Source organism: Leguminivora glycinivorella, chromosome Z, assembly GCF_023078275.1.
Source record: "Leguminivora glycinivorella isolate SPB_JAAS2020 chromosome Z, LegGlyc_1.1, whole genome shotgun sequence".
Taxonomy (NCBI): Eukaryota; Metazoa; Arthropoda; class Insecta; order Lepidoptera; family Tortricidae; genus Leguminivora; species Leguminivora glycinivorella.
This window is the reverse complement of record NC_062998.1, coordinates 26143689-26159566: the sequence shown is the minus strand read 5'-3', so window position 1 is coordinate 26159566 and position 15878 is coordinate 26143689.

Here is a 15878-nt window from a genome sequence, read left to right as displayed (position 1 = left end):
TACAGATTGGTCCCATTTTTATCAGAACTCAGTTCTGATGATGGGATCCTGGAGAAATCGAGGGAACTCCTCAAATCTGAAAGGCATACATATGATGATTTTTGTGTTTTTATAAGAACAACATGCATTTACGTATGGAACAGTGATATTTGGTGCAGTGGAACTGCTGATGATAGTCAGAATGGAACTCCTCAAATCTGAACGGCACACTTATAGTGACTTTGGTATTTTTATAAGAACAGCATGCATTTACGTACGGAACAGTAACATTTGGTGCAGTGGAACTGCTGATGACAGTCAGAATGGAACTCCTCAAATCTGAACGGCACACTTATAGTGATTTTGGTATTTTATAAGAACAGCATGCATTTACGTCCATAACAGTAACATTTGATGCAGCATAACTGCTGATGAAGGTCAAAACGGATCTCCTCAAATCTAAACGGCACGCTTATAATGACTTTGGTATTTTTATAAGAACAGCATGCATTTACGTACGGAACAGTGACATTTGGTGCAGTGGAACTGCTGATGATAGTCAGAACGGGACTCCTCAAATCTGAACGGCACGCTTACAATGACTTTGGTATTTTTATAAGAACAGCTTGCGTTTACTTTCAGAACAGTGACTTTGGTGCAGTGGAACTTCTGATGATGATCAGAACGAAACTCCTCAAATCTGAACGGCACACTTATAGTGACTTTCGTATTTTTATAATAACAGCATGCATTTAAGTTTAGAATAGTGACATTTATTTGTTAGGAGATTTGTTCTCTTTGTTATGCTTACATATTGAGTTTTCAAGTCAAATTCTATTAAGCTCGATTATTTCGATGTAATCGGATATCGGTTTCATAAGGAATTAGGAAACATCTGAAACCTTAACGGTATAAGTATATTCATTAAACTTGTGTTTCCATCAAATAATCAAAGATTTATATTAAAAGCAGTTTTAAAAATTACCTACACATTTCTACATAATCCAACATTCGCAAGTACTTTTCACCAGAACCACAAAAGCGGCGGTTTATTTTTATTTCTTAAAAATTATGTTAGATAAATATTGTAACACCTAAGGGTGTTCATTGTGTTAAATAAATATTGTTAGATTTTTTTACGGAAACAAAATTTTGACCTTTTCCTATCATACTCTAGTGCTCCTCGGTAACCCGAATATGAAAGTGTCGTATGAAGGTACAGCCCGATGCAGCAACAGTTATAAATAGAAGTAGATGGATAGATATTTTTAAGTAGTTTGCAACCCGGCTTTATACATTTCATTATTTTATCGCCCTTTATTGTGAAGGCAATAGAACCAGGTTCCTGTGTTAAATGTTCTTCTTAAATTATAATTGCAGGTTACCCTTCTGCCTCATCTTCCTGAAGAGCTGCTTGCAGTTCTTCTAGTGGTCTCGTAACTAGGATAAACTAAAGACTCTGTAGATATGTCTCCACTCTCCTTATAACTGTGCCAACGATACTTTTATGTCCTTATCGAACTACTATAACGAACCATACAGTTGGCAGATAAAAAAAAAATCTAATACCTACACGCACCCAAACCACATGATAAATATTAGTAAAATGAAAACAAACTCAAAAAAGCCAAAGCCGTGCAGTAGAAAAATAGAGCTGACTGCATTCTATGCATCGTTTCGTTTTTGATACCACCAAAAAATACGTTATTCGCATGGAGTATCGTTTTCGATACCAACGTAAAACCCAGAAACACAAAAAAGAAGTTATCGACCTTACTAGTAATTATTTTTATTCGAAATACAACAGAATTCACCAGACAAACAATAATGAAAACTTGCAAATTTCACCGTTGCAAAATGTTACTAGGTTAATTCGTATGCCCGAGTTAAACAGGGTAGCCCTGTGGGCCTCAAATCAAATAGCAAAATAATTATGTGTTATTGTTTTCATACCAACGACTTCTGAGATTGATAAATCAATCCATCTGTATTATATTGTTACTATTGTTAGTAGGATTCGCTATTTTGTGTTTTTTTTTAATAATAAGAACTAATACATACGCGATTGGTGTGTGTATAGTCTCTAATCCGCATCAGGCTCTAGTGGCTGCCCACAGGCGAAGAGCAGTGATTCCTTCGTATATTCAAATACTTATTTGTATTGTGTAATAAATAAATAATAATAAATATTATAGTACATTCTTACACAGATTGACTGAGGCCCACAGTAAGCTCAAGAAGGCTGTACCTAATAATGATGATACAATAGTTACTAACTTGATATTACAATATAATTTTTAAGAATTTTCGGCTTATAGTTTTCGACATATAACCAGTATGATAGATATTTTTCCGTTACTGTTTTAGCGATTTTTTTCTTGCGGTGGGAGGGTGGGAAGATTAATTACATGTAAGGTGTTACCAAATTAGTCCGTTCCTGGAGTATATTTATGTATTCTGAAACATCATAGGTTTTGTTATGGTTTTTTTGGAGAAAAGTAGGAAACATAATTTGCTACGTTAAAACACCCTATTAGTGTGATCATGTAATGAAAACTCATTGAACAGGTTAGCATCTTTTAACTGTAACTGGCCAGTATAATATTGTTGACATGATATGAGAGATACAGTGTTAAACGTCTTGTCAGGTTAAGTGTACATGGTGATTATTTTTAGATGAAAATTACAATACATTTTTGTTCGGTAAATTAAAACAAAAAGATCATATGAAGAGTTTTTTTTTCTAGTGGAAGTCAATTGTTTTGATGTTAATTAACGTCCCTTAAAATATCCGTAACTAATTTGGTTACTAATTTGGTATGAGGTGACAGTTCAGTATAATATGAAGAAAATAGTTCCAATGAAATTCCGCAACATGGCGCTTAGTCATATATTGGTATAAAGGAGAACGACAATTTGATTATTTCTGCACATTACGACGCACGGTTTAGGAGACACCATTTAAGGTCAATGTGGGCAAGACCGGCATACTTTATTTGAAATAAAGTTTGTGTGGATAAAACTCGACAATTAAAGTAGTGTTGAGTAATCCGCATGGTCCTATGGGCTAAAAAATATTATATTTTACAAATCTGTTATAATTGGTGAATTACGGTAAACATATGTGATAAAAATCACTTTTTCTAAGGCTCGGCGGGTTGACCGTCCCTCCGCGCTGAGTACGGAAAGACCGTCTAGTGCTCGTTGTCGCTAATTTCATATGGGAATAAGTATCAAACTCATGCTCATTGTTATAATCTGTAATAACAGTGAATAAAGTGATAGATTAAAAAACAAATAACGTTGAAATTTTCAACATATCAGCATTTTTCTATTTATAAGGCAAGAACGGCATATGTACCTTAGATGAGGTTCATAACCTTTTTTCAGGCCCAGACTAAAGCAAACCCGGAACTTACAATTAAAATTAACCAACAACACCAGTTTACAGTCGACCTATTTCCCAAAAAGCCTAAAAAAGGTGCCTTACTCTCATATCTCATCATATCAGGTCTTTCCGACTAGGCACAATTTCGAAGTAACATATTTCAGAACGTAAAACAATAAATTGAACGCGTTTTAAGAGCATTAACAGTACTAGACAGGAAGAATGATTATTAAATTACTACGTTACATACATAATGCACAAATATTCCGACTGCTTCTGTTGTATTTTAATTTTTTACTTAACCATATTGAACTCGATGTTCGAGTTCGAAACACAAATCAAGTATATTGTTAACTAGTGTTCATCCTAGGGATATCTATTGAAGACCATGGATTAAAGATGAAAAACTGGTATACCTTCGGAGGTGTAAGAAGCGGTAGATATATATTTAAATACAAAAGTTATATTCAGTAGACGGTTTTTCTGGGTAGACGGCCTTCCCGACACTGACCTTATAGTTTTTTTTTTATCTACAACGTGTTATTTTGTCACGCAAAATTTTGATTTATTTCATTGCTTCGTATCCTTATCCCTACTCCCCCCTCTAACCCTAGCTTCCCGTCCTTTGCAGTAATGTACTATAATAAAATAATATTAATTTAAGCATGTAAAACTACATATTAGCTAGTTTAGACCTTTATCACAACTACGACTAATTGTGGTAAATATGTAGTGTGGTAACTATCTAAGTATCTATAGACATTTTTATTTCGACAATGTTTATTTATTTTTCCACGACAGTTAATTTGGATATTTCTATTATTTGAGTCCTCTTCCAAATTAAAATACACTTCTGTCGTTCTTAATTCCTTCCCGACACTTCAATTATATCTCGAATAAATTAGGAGCAGGCGAATGTGAAATGAAAATCGAATAATCGTTGCTCCAATAAAGGAATCCAATTTCTATTCTGTGGAATTAATAAGTACGTGATCCGGCGGCGGGGTTGGCGCAGGTGCTTGAGGTACAGGTTGTATATATACGCAACGCTCATTTTCACATTATTGCCGATAATTGATTTTTACTGCTAGGCCTATGTGCCAGAAATTGCCGTATAATTATCTACACAAAATCGATTACGTTATTTATTTTGTACTAAGATAATGAAAAAGTTAGATTTTACACACATGTTTCGACGAATGGGTCGAGGTTAGCAGCATATAGATACTGTATAAAAACTATCGTTCAGTTACCATAATTATCGCTAACGTTGGCTCCAAGGTTCTTTCTTATTAGTAGATGGTTATTAGAATGGAATGTCCTTGAGTTGTCAAACACACTAGTTACACTAGTAGATAAGTATTCGTACTAGAAAAAAGGCCATTAAAAATATTATTTCAGCTATAATATTATAAAACATGAAACTAGATTAAGGTTCAAACTAAAAAGACCTCTAAAGCCACTAATGCTTTGGCGGTAGGTATATTTATATATCCATTATGCAAATTAAATTTTAATAACACCCATGAAACACCCTGTTTCTCTAGAGCGTCGAAAACTGGAATAGTATTTGATCTCGAAATGGAAATGGGAGTCGTGTTGAGCGAAAACGTCGCGAAATCAAACCCTCCGCATGCCCGATCCGACTAGAATAGCGTTCTAAAAGTGATACAACATATGTTCAGATAAACTTATGGTTCCTTCCTTTGTCATTTTTTTGATACCATGTCTCACAAGGACACAACGAAATAATACAATTAACTAAGTTAAGTATAAAATAATTCCAAATATTAAATAAAATAAGATTACATGGCGATAAGGTCTGTAAAAAAGTACACCTAAGATTTTTTTTTGTATTCAGCAGACATTTGACAGTTGGACACTGATGTTTTACTCTATTCCGCGGACCGCAGTCGCTTTCTAGATACGCGCAAAATTGCTAGTGTTGTTTTGCCAGCATTCCTATCATCCGTTCACGGCACTACTACCCTCGTAGGTAAAATATTAAGGATTTGCCCTTTAAACTACGAGACGGCGTGACGTGCCTGACGGAGGCTAGAAACGCCTGGATGACGGCTTGTCCGGATCAAAATTTACCGATTAAATTACATATTCAACGATGCTGGGACGACACTAAATATATGCAAAAAAATAAGTTTGACGAACTCGTTTCCAGTGCCACTGCCACTACCCGTCGCGGTTTATCGCAGCTGCAGAGAAGGAATCCGGGCCAATGGCTGCACGCCTACCGCCTAGCCCTCTCCTCCCAATGGTACTCTACTTAACATTAACATTAACAATATAACACACAACATTTAAAATCATTTTTTAAATTTAAAAATTATTAGTTTTATAACAACAAAAAAATATTATTTCAATTAAAAATTATAATATATCCAATACATTGCATTAATTTATAGTTCAATAGACATGTCCACACATTATATTTCTATAACGAATTTAAGTCAATAGCAAAATTAAAATAAATTATAATAAATAATACATTGAAATATTAATAAAAATTAAAATATAAAGTACAGAATGTCGGTCAATAATCGTCCAAGCTGTAGAACGGCCTTTGAGCTAAGTATTTTTTAAGTTCGTTCAAAAGACACCCATGTTTTTGGACAGTTTTATAACATCTGAGGCAGATTTTTGAATCTCGGCCATTCGATTTCGTGAAATTCGTTCAATCATATCTTGACTACTAGCGATTTAAATTCTACTAACAGAATCTAAACGAGTGGTCATTACTACTAGTTTTAAAATTACTAGTCGTCCTTTTTCAAAAATAGCATTACGTCGTTTTCCACAGACTTTCGAACGGCGAATTCGTGCGTTCGAAATTCAAAAATCGATCCTCTGGAAGATGGTTATATATATCCTTAGAGCTACATAATTAATACTTTTTTTTGTAATGCATGAGCTTTTTTTGTAAAGCTTAAAGTAATAATCATACATAAAAAAAATACTTAGATCATGAGTGAACGGTGCCCAGAAAGCAGGCCGCATTACCCCTTTGAATAGCAATGCTGATTCACTGGGCAAAACATTGACCCTCTAATCATCCGAAGCGTCTATGATGAGTTTTGCTAAGTATTTATAAAAGCGGTGCGTATTAGGTCCCCACGGCCCCTAGGTTTTAACACAAAACACTGCAAATAAATGTAGCTACAGATGTAGTGCGAAAAGGGTTTCCTCCGTATTTTTCCAGAAACGTTCGTATTTGTCGTGCTAATTAAGTCAATGTCAGTACATCTTGTACTGAGACTGACTGAAATGGCATGACACGTTTGTACGTTTCCGTAACAATACGAGCGACGGCAAATCTTTTCTCACTATATCTGTACTACCAAGGGTAACTAACATGCCATGCGGCCTCACCAGCACCCATTTTAGTGTTTTGGGTGGACGGTGTCTGGGACGACTCATATTTATACTCCAAGCCACCAACGTCGCATATATATGTATAAATAATATACAAGTCAAACTTTGCACACATGCGGATAAATGCAAATTAAATGCAGTAGACGGTCTTTCCGCGTAGACGGTCTTCCCGACACTGACCTTATATTAATAAAAAAATATTAATTTATATGTAACAGATATTCTAGGTAACATCAACAACGCGCATGTTATGCTTACCAATAGATTAGACGGACTGTCTACTTGTTTGCCACCGTCGCTGTTGCGGACAAAAAATATTCTCTAATAACTTTATAAGTACATTTCTAGTTGTTACGCGTTGTAGACCAACCCAACATTTAAGTCATAATAAGTGTGCACTAACGGTGTTATTAAGTAAAATTTAATGCTGCCAAGTTCCTTCAGTCTACGGATGTACAGTTGGTAATTAAACTACATACACCAGACAGTTAGGTGTGCCTGCTAGTCGCCGTTGCCTAGAAGTTACGCAATAAATATCATACTTAGTTTTGTTCTTTATAATAGGCAGTCTTTGTTTAGCATTCTACCTTTTTTATTAATAAGATACATAAGCTATACTGTAGAACCGCTACTGCAGAGGCCTCTGCCAACAAGCGGATTCACAGAAAACTGGTAAGCTCAGTTAGAACTTTTGAGTTAGTACACTAAAATTCTTATAACTTATTTTATCTATAAATAGTTCGCTGTAGTCTTCATTTACACACTTACATATTTTAAAATATCGTACCTACCTATTGACATACATTAATCGTGGGGGTGGAAAATATTTTGTTGGCTTGACAGCCTATCCAAAGTGACGTACAAACGAACTACAATAACTAAGAAATGCTTTGTGTCTCTAATTGCTCTTTCATATTAGTGCTACAGTGATGATAGTTGCGTTTTGATGCGTGGAGCGTGGACAATTTGCTTGTAGACTACGTGGAAATAACAACTTTTTAACAGCCTCTAATTATTTTTAAATAGGTATATTAATGTTTTAATGTTATTGCACCCGAACTATTTTTCACATTACAAATATGTATGCAAATCATGTGCAGGGATCTGCAGGTAGTAAAAGTGTTACCTAAATTTTGTTAATGCGGCCTAAAGGATAGACTCGTGTGAAGTACTTGCCTAAATAATTGTAACTTTACTTGTTTATTTAAACTCAGGTAATTAAGTCTTGAGTTCTCATGGGGCGACATATTCCCTGAAAAAAAAAACCAAAAAAAATGGATCTACAACCTAGTAAAAGAACAGTCGATGTTACCATGCACTTTTTAGGGTTCCGTAGTCAACTAGGAACCCTTATAGTTTCGCCATGTCTGTCTGTCCGTCCGTCCGTCCGTCCGTCCGTCCGCGGATAATCTCAGTAACCGTAAGCACTAGAAAGCTGAAATTTGGTACAAGCATGTATATCAATCACGCCAACAAAGTGCAAAAATAAAAAATGGAAAAAAATGTTTTATTAGGGTACCCCCCCTACATGTAAAGTGGGAGCTGATTTTTTTTTCATTCCAACCCCAACGTGTGATATATTGTTGGATAGGTATTTAAAAATGAATAAGGGTTTACTAAGATCGTTTTTTGATAATATTAATATTTTCGGAAATAATCGCTCCTAAAGGAAAAAAAAGTGCGTCCCCCCCTCTAACTTTTGAACCATATGTTTAAAAAATATGAAAAAAATCACAAAAGTAGAAGTTTATAAACACTTTCTAGGAAAATTGTTTTGAACTTGATAGGTTTTAGTAGTTTTTGAGAAAAATACGGAAAACTACGGAACCCTACACTGAGCGTGGCCCGACACGCTCTTGGCCGGTTTTTAATATCTTCTCGTTTTTGCCAGGTTGTAATTGCCATGTTATCTACGAATTGCGTTACAGCCACTACAATAGGGTCACGTTTAACCTACTACCCAGTGCCTACACATGAACACAATAGATACATTTGGCTTATACGAAGTGTTTATTTTTAATACGCGTAAGCTAATAAAGAAAAATGTATAATAAAATGACAAAACAAATGTAAAAACCGCTTACACCGAGAACACCTCCCTTTGCTTGGCGGGTTTTATTGTCGTTGAATAATTAGAACAAAGTAGCAATTACTTAGCTTTTTTTGCTCGCGCCGTGGCTCTACGTGGCGCCAACGCACTGTCGCAAGTAAAAAATTCTACAAGAATTTAATTTCGTAAAATGTATACAGTACCTACTGTTGGATAGTCAATGGCACACTTGTATCGTGACATGCCCATACATGGGAGTCTTTATTTAGTTTTGACTCAGGCAACGTATCGCTTGTCATTCAACTGTCACTCGGTCACTTCCTCTTTACAGACCGCATAAGTAACAGCGTTAGCATGTTCGATCTCATACATTTTAAGCTATTAACTAAGTTACTGATTCTTGTGACGACCTTTACCACGTCTGCATTATAATAATACATGTGACTGTTAAAAGACTGCGGGGTTTTACTGTTCATCATCACTCCACTTCCTTCTACTGCGTGCGTACCTGACCGGGCTTTGCACAACACCTACGTTAATACTTAGGTGTAGCGTAGCGTAGATAAAGAAAAATGTTCGCTGCATATTATATGTATTTGTGTGGTGATTAATTGATTATAATTAATGAGGTCTATCGGCAGAACCTTTTATACATAATTATGTGTTAAACGAGTAGGTGTCTACCTACCTATTTCAAATTTGAATGTTGAGACGTACCCCTGACCGTCTTGAATTGTATGTGCATTATTTTAACTCTCTACAATTTTCTGATATATGTAATCGTAAAAATATCCGCTTATACGTTTATAATTATATTTAACAATAGTCTGGCTAAATAAACGAAAGAAAGTTCGTCTTGTTTAATAAATAAATATACGATAGTTAAATATACAAACATGCGTTTCTTACTAGTGTTAACATTATAGTTATGTCAATTTGTATCGTTATCCATACTAATATTATAAATGCGAAAGTGTGTGTGTGTATGTTTGTTTGTCCGTCTTTCACGGCAAAACAGAGCGACTAATTAACGTGATTTTTTAAGTGGAGATAGTTGAAGGGATGGAGAGTGACATAGGTTACGTTTTGTCCCTTTCTAACGCGAGTGAAGCCGCAGGCAAAAGTTAGTAATATAATGAATAGAACACCTACATAATTAATATGATTTTTGTATTCTACAACATCTACCGCGGAATGGAATAGGTATCGAGACAAACCTTATTGGTTTAACGATACTGTGTAAATTCATTAGATATTTTTGTTTGTAATTACCTAAATAACTAAATAAATAAAAATCTATTCTAGAGATAATTATTAATTACGTAGGACCTATATATTATAGCTAACTAATTCCCTATTATATTATATGTATGTACATTTGTAGTATTACCTGTGTGCTAGGTACCGATTGGGATTTAAAAAATGGCTCTGGTTTCGCCTGAACGATAACTAACATGTAAACGAGCACAAAAGATAATACTGTATTGTAATACAGTATTCGGAGCGGAGTGCGGCGACCCTGCGTCATTAGAGCCAGCGGGGCTCAGCCGGGAATCTGCAAAAAGTTTGCTTTCAAAAAACAGCGCTAGCCATAGAGAATATTACATTTAAACTTTTTTATTTACCTTATTTGATACTTATGTAATAACTAACCGTGACTGGTGTCACCAATCATCCGAAGAATTTATCTATCAGCAGAACTTTGGTCGAATGTTGTCTAAAATCCAACTTGCTTCATGTTTATTATAGTTATTATTAAACATAAGGGGTCAGACATTAATAAACATTTCCTAGGTATTTTTTAAACCCAGACGCTAAAAGACGGTTCCAACAGTCCAACTCATCGTAGCTTTCAAATGGATGGACTGATTTCGATGCGGTTTTTATCCATCGATAAAAATATTAAAAAATGATCCAGCCGTTTGTAGTAGGTATCATTAACCATTTGCTTTTTTTATATTAAGGCGTTCGTAATACCTACTCATAAGCACGTTCGGTTAATATTAAATGCTCCAACACGTAGAGCAAGCACTTTTTAGAATAGTGTATTCCAGATCGGTGCTAATAATAATAAACCAGCACCTGCTCCGGGCATTTTATGATCGCGAAACAAACGCTTTCATTTCAGCAGGTTTTCGCTCGCTGTCGAAACTTATTTGCATAAGTAAAACTGGGAAATGGACCGAAAAATGTTCGAGATCCAACTGATTCATTTGTAGCACCACCGTCGCCAGCTTTAGTAATCCTATTGTAAATTCGCTCCTTATTAATTCAATTCTGATCAGTCATATTGAACGAATTTTAAAATTCTTTCTTCGTGACTTTGAAATGAGTTATTTAGTATTTGAATAAGTTACTTCTGGTATTTTACTCTTATCTGATGCCGTATTCTTAATTAGTATTTAAAAAACGTTCCATTGTTTTAGCTTCATGCATATGGCAGAACTTGTAACAATTTTAGTATTTGACACGTAAAAATGTCAACCTAATATTTTTACGAAAATGCTTGTTCATACAATAAATAATAATAACTACCATATGTTTTATTTTAACTAGAAATTGATATAAATAATGAATTGCCTGGATAGCCAGGCATAGCCAAAGTCACAATCGTCCACAGTGCACACTCTCCGTGATGAACGAAACGCAACTGAATCTATGTATCGCACCAATACGGAAGAGCGAACAATATAACTACGATACGCTGTCGCTACGGAGCATGATCGATTTGCAACCTGTCTACGCACCCTGTTTATACCCAGTGCCTCCTATAACAGAAGCAATAAATTAAACTTGCTATACTCCTCACTAACTATCATCTGTTCAACGACTTTTAAGTATGACTTTAAGTACCTATTTAGATTTTTACGACTATAATATAAATATAATAAATGGTATGCGTGAAAACGGAACCATTGAACACAATCCACCCGTTAAAAAAAACGGTCAAGTGCGAGTCGGACTCGCTCACCGAGGGTTCCGTACAAACTTTCAATAGTCGAATCATCAAAATGTTATTCATAGAACTCTACAGATTTGACTAAATCCCTCAAGACTCAATTTCCCACATAACAAGTAATATTTTACATACAATTTTATTGTTAGACAACGTCCAAATAAAATCAAGACTATTCGACTTACGACATGTCGCAAGGACGCTCCTGAACCGACATTATATCAGGAAAAACGCGATGTAGGAAATTATCGTTCAACTTACAGCGACATCTATCGGCAAATTGAGTAAACTAATGCGCGCGAGCTGGTATGGAAGATGATTTTTATGGAATAATTGTTTATTACGTGAACCAATTTTAACCATTTTGCCTCTATTTAAAGCAGGTAATTTTATTGTTATTTTGTTAAAAAATACAGGTACAATAAACACCCGCAAGGGTGTTGAAATTGAAAATGTAATTCTGAAAGGTTTTTTATAAATAAATAAAAAGTTTTCAAGATACGTGTACGATTTTATTTTTCCTGTAATATTCATTATAATAGCCATGTTTGGTGAAAATTTCATAAATTTATGTTGGTAAACTTCGGAGATAAGGGGGGAACGCTATTTTTTTTTACATTTTCTTTAAAAAAACATTTTTTTTTCCACAACCAAAAAATTATAAAAAATAGTTTTGATATGTACAATTTGAGCTCTTTCTAACGATACCCCACTTGACCTAGTTACTTGAAATTTTCAGTTTGCCCCCCTTTCATTTTGGCCATTTTCTATCATTTATATTAATTCATTTAAAAAAAAATACTTTCAACTTGTAGAGGTTCACAATTTTTATAACTATACCAAATTTCATATCGATAGCATAAGTAGTTCTCGAGATATTTAACAATGTGACAGACAGACGGACAGAGTCGCACCATAAGGGTTCCTGTTGTACCTTTTTGGTACGGAACCCTAAAAATACTAAAATAATTGCTTTTTTACTATTTTTTATATTGGGCCGAAGCGAGTGAAGCTGTCTATATCAGTAAAATATGTCCTCTTGATCTTGTGGTTACATCTCTTTATACAGATTGGCCCAAAAATACGTTGACTAAAAATAATACGAAATTAATCAAACTATAAGTACCTAATAGTGAAATAAATTTACAAGGCTATAACACCTTGGATGTTTCTGCATCCATCGTGGATATTTTGGCGGGACTCATCCCCATTACACAAGATACGCAATGTAATTATGATTATTTTATTTTAAATTTCTAGCATTTGTAGTTTCGGTTCTGCGTTGATGAATCAGTCAGTCAGTCAGGACACTTGCATTTATAAGTATAAATTTAGATGACAACAACATGAAGAAAAATATATTAAGGTTAGACTTTTGAGGCGTTTCGTTGGTTCAAGTGTTTTTGAGCCCATTGTTCACCAGCAGTATGATTGGTGTATGGCTACAAAGGTAGTTTTGATCAAATAATTTGTCAAATAATTTTTGGACCCTCTTGTGCTTCTAATATTTACTGAATCACAAACCGAATACTTTTACGCCATATTTAATAGAAGACACATTAAATTTCATGTCTTCATAGAGTATTCAGAAAGGGCACGAGTCTTAATTACTCCATAAGATACAAGTAATGTATGCTCGGGCTCGGCGTGTTTGCCTTAACATACCATTTGCATAAGGCAACAATTGCCGCGACTGTATACATATTACTCAAATTACCGTAATACCGCGTTTAGCTGAATTATTACTTTTTATGCTTGTTGCTGTTTTATGCCACAGTGTGTATTATATAGGTATAAGATTTGGGCGGCAGTTAAAAAACCCATATCTCTCTTGGGTTTTTTAACTGCCGCCCAAATCTCAAGGAAGGTGGTTCTCAATTCGTCTGTATGTTTTTTTATGTTTGTTCCACGATATCTCCGTCGTTACTGGACCGATTTTGAAAATACCTCCCAGCGGTACCTCTAGCCTGCGTTTGTGTTCCACTGCTGGGCAAAGGCCTCCCCTCTCTTCCTCCACTCGACCCTATCACTCGCATTTCCCCACCAGTTGGGATAAAATTTTTCCAGGTCGTCGCACCATCTCCTTTTTGGTCTGCCTGAACCCCTACCTACACCATCTATCGTAGTCCGTGGGTCCCACTCTGGGGATTTTGAAAATATTTTTTTTAATTAAATGTATATACATACAGATTGGTCCCATTTTTATCAGAACCCAGTTCTGATGATGAGATCCTGGAGAAATCGAGGGCACTCCTCAAATCTGAAAGAAATACATATGGAGATTTTTGTGTTTTTATAAGAACAGCATGTATTTACGTACGGAACAGTGACATGCACCAAATGTCATGTGTCGCCAAGTGTCAGTGGAACTACTGATGATAGTCAGAACGGAACTCCTCAAATCTGAACGGCACACTTATAGTGACTTTGGTATTTTTATAAGAACAGCATGCACTTACTTCCAGATCAGTGACATTTGTTTGTTAGGAAATTTGTTCTCTTTTTATATGCATTTGTATTTCCATCAAATAATCAAAGATTTACATTAAAAGCTCGCAACATTCGCGCATTCAATTCACAAAACATTCGTAAGTACCTTTCACCAGAACCCCAAAAGCGGCGGGTTTTTTTTTTAATTATTATTCATAAAGAGTGACAAGTTTTTATTTACTTTTGCATGTTGCGGAACTTACGAATTGACTGTTGAACTAATTTCTTTTACTAGCAAGGAGTACAGTCACCGGCATAAATAAGTGATGATTTCTGTACCTTGTCGCTTTTAGTCGTTTGACAATTTCGTATGACGTTTCAAACACGACGTTAAAGTGACAAGGTACAGAAATCATCACTTATTTATGCCGGTGACTGTTACCTGGGCAACTTTGAATAAAATGACCCATCTACTCTTTGACACTGTAACTTTGACAATGTAAACACTGTCTCCATTAAATATGACATCCACACATTATTGCCTAAGCGGTTTGTAGCGATATTCTTTCAGGGTCTAAGAAACAGTTTTACGGTCAAATAACAGGCTTTAAATGATTATTAAATTGATGAATTTGATTGTAAGGTAACGGACCCAATCATGGACAGTTTAAGAAAAATTTTCGCCTGTTTTTGCAATTTCACTGATAAATGTAAAAATTCTACCGCTAAGCGTGTTAAATCTTGAATTTTCTATCCTTCTTTTACATTTCAAGCGTATTGCAGAATAGATACTCCTTCATAGTTAACAAATTAAAACTAGGTATTTTTTCTCCAATTATGGACGGCAGTTCTCCAGTAATGATCCCCCATTATGAACAGTGAAATAAGTTTAAAATTTTACTTTTAAAACCAACTGATACTCAATGAGTCAATTTTATATACCATAAATACAATTAGTTTGGGTTATTTTAACATAGGATTGTTTCTTGTAAATTTTGGTTTTGTAAATTGTTCCTTGTCCATCATAGGAGGTACGCAGTTTTTCGGTTCCAGTAATGGACACTCGCAAAATAACGCCATTTCTTTATATCTTTGGAGCAACAAACTAGTATATTTTATACCTTATCTCATTCATAATGCAGTAAGTAAGTAAAACGCATTCAAGTTTACACCGAGTATTATTTTTTTATTATTTTATACATGAACTCAACTCTCGTAGCAACATTACTAACGCCGGGTCTTGCGTGGGCGACGGTCGCGCGACCATACCTTCCATATCGATAAGGTTTGATTTCGTATGCGTCGCATCGCCGTCGCGCGACCATCGCGCGACCGTCGCCCACGCAAGCCACGGCGTAAGAATTCGTCTTGATATTGTTTTCAGTAAACTGGTGAATTTTATCTTGTCGCCAAATCCTTCAGAAATAACCGAATTGATTGAAACTTCAAAATGAAACAGTAAGGTAAAATACCCCATAATGGACGGTGATGCCATTATGGACAAAAAAACACAAATCCTTAAAAATAAGTATCTAAAATAAGTTTCTAAAAACTGACGGCTATGTACCATAAACTAGAATTGTAGAGCTGTTTCATTTTGAAGTTTCAATTAATTCGGTTATTTCTGAAGAATTTGGCAACAAGATAAAATTCACCAGTTTACTGAAAAAAATATCAAGACGAATTCT